The 5,384-nt window shown below is 40.8% G+C and overlaps 1 long non-coding RNA gene across 4 annotated transcripts; it reads left to right on the top strand.

The window, feature by feature from the left end:
* Nucleotides 1-335: 335 nt before the first annotated feature.
* On the top strand, nt 336-4,288 carry LOC124290546. 4 transcript variants are annotated; one of them, XR_006901976.1, is made up of 4 exons: nt 345-667; nt 1,188-1,734; nt 1,957-2,211; nt 3,445-4,288. It is a non-coding gene; the product is annotated as an uncharacterized LOC124290546 (long non-coding RNA). The 4 variants fall into 4 exon arrangements; XR_006901970.1 differs by having other exon boundaries at nt 396-667; nt 2,163-2,211; XR_006901975.1 differs by having other exon boundaries at nt 336-667; nt 1,188-2,211; nt 3,427-4,288.
* The last annotated feature ends 1,096 nt before the right edge of the window (nt 4,289-5,384 follow it).

The following is a 5,384-nucleotide window of genomic DNA, read 5'->3' on the forward strand; positions in this document are numbered from 1 at the left end:
ACAATATAAAAGTTGAGTTGCATTATTCCAGCCATATAGTGACGAGAACAAGTCTGCATTAATATACATTGTAAGTACAAAGTGGTTTCGTTTCAAAGACATACATTCATTACGTTGTCATTTTAGAACAGAGAATGTCATAGCACTAAACTGAAAAGCAGATAAATTCGTTACACAGTTACAATTTATGATATAGATCAACTTCCCTCAGGTAGTTCAGTTACTAGGAACCATGGGGCCTTACATTACTTTTGCTACCTGCATGGTCCCTAGTTGGATTTACACCATCCCTTCAGCCGCTGGCGATTGTAGGACAAGTTTAGTCGAAATTTAAAGGAACAAATATGTGTAGCCGTGACATTTCACTTTGTATTATGTATTCTGTTTTATTTAAAATGTCAATAGAAAATCATATAGAAACATTTCTTGGTGGTGTTATACAGTTTTGTGGCCAACAGTATTATTTGTGCTTGTCCTGTGTAGGCCAGGTTAATGAATATGCATTTCACGTGCATTTCATGTTTATGGGAATCTTTGTTATAACACGGATGATTTTGATTGGTTGATTGGATCGTCTGCTTCAACATGATCATACCTCGTGGTGTCTTGTGAGTTTCATTGCATTCTGAGGGCTGATAATGTGAGGTCGAGTCAGAGGAGTCACCAGGTTAGTTATATTTGGTTGTAGAATGGTTTCTAAAGTTTTAGGTTATAATATCTCACTAATGCATATAAAATAAAGTTCTAGACTAAAAACGTTTATTAATATTAAATAATGTTGGATTTTGGATATGTAAATATGTTGTGCTAATCCGTGATAGGCTGTAAAGTTTTTAATGCCTCAATTGGATTGCCATTATACATATTTTCACATAATGTTTCTTGCATGGGTGTCGTGCGTGTAGTCTGTGTGCGCTGTGGTGGTGACTGTTGAGAATATGATGTTCACTTCTGTGTGCTAGTGATGGGTTCACAGTGATTCATATTAACTTTGTTTTCACTTTATTCTACAGTATGTTATCTACCAGCAGGTACTTGTGAGTTTGGGCTAGGTGTGCGTGCGTTTGATTCAAATACAATTTTGACTAAGTACTTCTGTTCAGCGCATGTTTTTTTTTCTGGAATCAATATGCCATTCTTTTAAAGTGCAAAAGATGCAAGAGAACCACCTATATTATCTGTCTCAGAATGGAAACCTTTCCTAAGTGTTCTGTTTGCCATCAGCAGTTTACCCTGAAAGGCCCCGCCCCTGTCTACACGCTGTGTGTGAGACGTGTGTGACATCTGCAGTTGGGTGTGTGATATCATGCTCTACATGTCAGAGGGAGGTCAACCTCAAAGACACAAGCCTCCAGAAGGATGGAGCGAGACAGAAGGAAATATTCCACCTGACAGTCAAACATCGCCCTACAGAGCTCCTCTGTACAACCAGGCTGTGTGTTGGTGTCGGGAGTGTGAAGAGTTCCTCTGTGAGTACTGCCTGAACATGCACAGCCGTGTTATAGCTACCAGAGGACATGTTGTTGAAACCTTTACGGATAAAACACGGGGAAGTATGTACGCTGAATCACAATCGTTCACACTGGAGAGATCAATACAAGACGCACCGCACATCAATTCCACCAGTGATGAACAGAACACCTGCAAACGGTTTCATCACAATGGGCCTTGATAAATTGAAATCCGACATATCCGGGTTTGGGTGTGTCAATGGATATGGCTCAGTACAAACAGGTACTTAATTACTCTGAAAGTATCTCTTTATATACCATATATTTCCGATTACAATTTTTTTTAAGTTTATAGTAGGAGTAAATATGTGATGATTATTTAGGTGCATTTACCTTGATGTAGCTTTAAGATGGGATGAAGAAGATGTTTGCTTTGTTCAATCCTTGCAACAAGCCAGTGTGGTTTAAAAGATTTGATTTATAATCACTGGTGGTCATTTTACAGGCAAAAGAACACAGACAGATGGAAATCATCTAATTGATGCTGAGAGCACACACGGGCATAAGTATTTCTTAATCAGTGAGCATGAGTGTATAGTTATCGTTGTTTTCTAGGCATTTAACCGTTGCTTATATGTTAGATTTTAAACCAACCTACTGTTGTTTCAATATTGATGAATTTGGACATAATATGTGTTTTTTTGTTACAAGCTGAAGTTCTTGGAGGTTCCTAACGATCCAGCACCACTACCACGGTGTGGTAAGAATATTTTTGATAACACATAAATAGGAAATAATGATATGGAAACTGTCTGATCTGTACCATCAGCTGGTCACACCCGAGATGTTGCCAACTTACCAATGATTTCATTCCTATTTCTAGACGGAGATCAGTTGGTGTAAATGTGAAATCTTCTATGATTCTCAAGATTTGGTGTAGAGAAACAGATTCGGGAAGATCGCGATCGTCTGCTTTGTGCCGATCCTCGATCTTTCGATCATCATGATACTCAAAGAGAGAGGAAAGTAGAGATCGGGATCGATGGACCGCAGTCAACCCTTCTTAGATAGAGCATATTGGAAAATAGGGGGATAAGATTTCTCTGCTGGGATCCCCCTACCTAGAGGATCGTAGACCGGTTTCGATCTCCTCTCTATGCATGAATAGTGATCGACCTGTATGTCACAGATTTAGGGATTACATTAGAACAGACTAAAGTCAGGAACTGCAGGTACCATCGGCAATGGAGGGATTGGTCAGCTTCTCACGATCGGGAGGATCGTATGATACTTTGCTAGGTCTGGTCGATCCAACTCACATTTTAAGATGCGGTAAGGTAGCTCGTTATACCGTGAGTGAGTGAGTTATTATTTAACGTCACATCGGCAATATTTCAGCCATATCCGTTACACCGAAGATCCAGGCTCGATTTCCCACATGTGTGAATGTGTGAAGCCCATTTCAGGTGTCCTCCGTTGTGATGTTGCTGGAATATTGTTGTAAAGCAATGTTCTGTCTCCCACTCATTCACCTTTTGGGGATCAAAGGTCTCAACCGTCTCTACTATCCTCCAATTACATCAATTCTCTCTAACATCAATTCTCTATTACATCAATTCTCTATGACGTCCATTCTCTATCTACCAAAGGCTCTAACTGCAGCCGCTCCATGAGATCACAGAGTTTGGTTATTCAACACTCCAGGCATCAACTGACTAAGAATTGGTGTTGGTAAATGTTTTGGTGTGTTTAAACTTAAGAATTATAATTCTTAAAACTAAACATATACTGGACAAAATAAGTTAGGGATATTGGTATTTTTAAGATTGATATTTTATCAATGTGTCAATGAATAAATACATCATTATTCATAATTTCAAAATTTGCATACATCCCTAACTATTTTTGCCCAGTATAGTTTTAACATTTAAATATGTATTAACACGTCTTCTTTCTGTGTTTCTTCGACATGTAGCGTGGGTGTATGTTGGAGAAGCTGGGCGTGAAACCTTCACACGTGAAGCAGGGACGACGACGACGGTGACACTACAGTGTGAGTACAATCAGATGCTAACTGTCTTCAACACTTGCTGAAACGACATTGTCCGGACTTCATAAACAGGATACCAGACGAGGCGTGAAGTTCCGGGTTAGAATTAGTCGTCAGCATCCCATGCTGTACTGGGCGTGACGTACACGGGATGACGTACACGGGATGACGTACACTGGATGACGTACACTGGATGACGTACACGGGATGACGTACACGGGATGACGTACTGGGCGTGCTGTACACGGGATGACGTACACGGGATGACGTACACGGGATGACGTACACGGGATGACGTACACGGGATGCTGTACACTGGATGCTGTACACTGGATGCTGTACACTGGATGCTGTACACTGGATGACGTACACGGGATGACGTACACGGGGTGACGTACACGGGGTGCTGTACTGGGCGTGCTGTACACGGGATGCCGTACACTGTTTTTCGCCGCTTTTAGCATAATTGCAGCAAAATCACGACGGGGGACACTAGAAATGGGCTTCACACGTTTTACCCATATGGGGAATTGAAACCGGGCCTTCGGCGTAACGAGGAAACGCTTGAACCAGTAAGCTACCCCACCGACCCCACCATGTAGAGATTATATTGTGTGTTTCGTGAACCGTCCTATTTATCACATACATCGTTGGTTGTCGGCTTACCATTTTAAACAATTACACAAAATAGTACCGTATGACCAGAAATTATCGAGAATTTTTGGAATATGTTTAATTGGATGTCCAGTATAAACAACCTTGACCAGCTATCAAGTGCTTGGTTTCATTTAGGAGACACAACTCCGTTAATCCTTTTTCATAAGTTTGTGAAGAGTTATTCCCCTTTGTTTACTTGCTAGCAGACGACATTTTCAGTGATCCCCAGTATGGATGATTTAGAGATGGGGAAGTTGATTTTAGAGTATTATAACAAGGACATCAGAAAAGCTAAAGTGATTTCAAGTAGAACAGGCATCCCTTTGTCCACTGTTTATCGTGTTTTGAAAATATTGCAAATGGATATGGCATTGAGCACCAGGGAGGCGCAGGTAGGCCCAGAAAATTGACTGTCGGTGACAGGAGGCGGCTTGGTATTCTTGTTTCTATAAACAAACGAAGGAGTTTAGAAAACTTAAGGCTGGATATGATTGACAGAGGAACTGTGGCTGTCTGTAAGGAGACAATTAGAACTGAGCTGCATGCAATGGGTTGGCAGAAAAGTCGAGGAATTCCATCACCGATCATAAAACCTGAACAAAAGGAGCGAAGTTTGATATGGTGCTTACAAAATAGAACTTTTAACTGGGACAATGTGATTTTCTTAGATTAAAGTTCTGTGTGGTTGTTTCATAATACACTGAAATTCTGAACCAAACAAACTGAAAAACCTTTGTATCAGCTCCCAAAGTACAGTCCGAAATTTAACGTCTGGGGTGGCATATCTGTGTTAGGGGCAACGCCCCTCTGTGTATTTGAAGGGAATAGTGAGTGAGTGAGTTAATAGTTAACGTCACATCGGCAATATTTCAGCCATATCGTGACGAGGCCATTTTACATTGAAATGGAACATGTGTATATTATAAAAGCTGTCATCGAATGACAGTAAAACAACTAGAATATCACAATTAGATTTAAAACTAGTGTGGAAGGTTGAAACTAATAGCACTATTAGGACAATACAAGATAAAAACAGGCTATAGATCGCCAACAACAGAAGGTAGATCACCATACTAGGACTGACTGACTGACTGAGTTTGGTTTTATGCCGCTTTTAGCAATATTCCAGCAATATCACGGCGGGGGACACCAGAAATGGGCTTCACACATTGTGCCCATGTGGGGATTCGAACCCGGGTCTTCGGCGTGACAAGCCAACGCTCGAA

This window comes from Haliotis rubra, unplaced genomic scaffold (assembly GCF_003918875.1).
Source record: "Haliotis rubra isolate DU_JTF1 unplaced genomic scaffold, ASM391887v1 Scf1125, whole genome shotgun sequence".
Lineage (NCBI taxonomy): Eukaryota > Metazoa > Mollusca > Gastropoda > Lepetellida > Haliotidae > Haliotis > Haliotis rubra.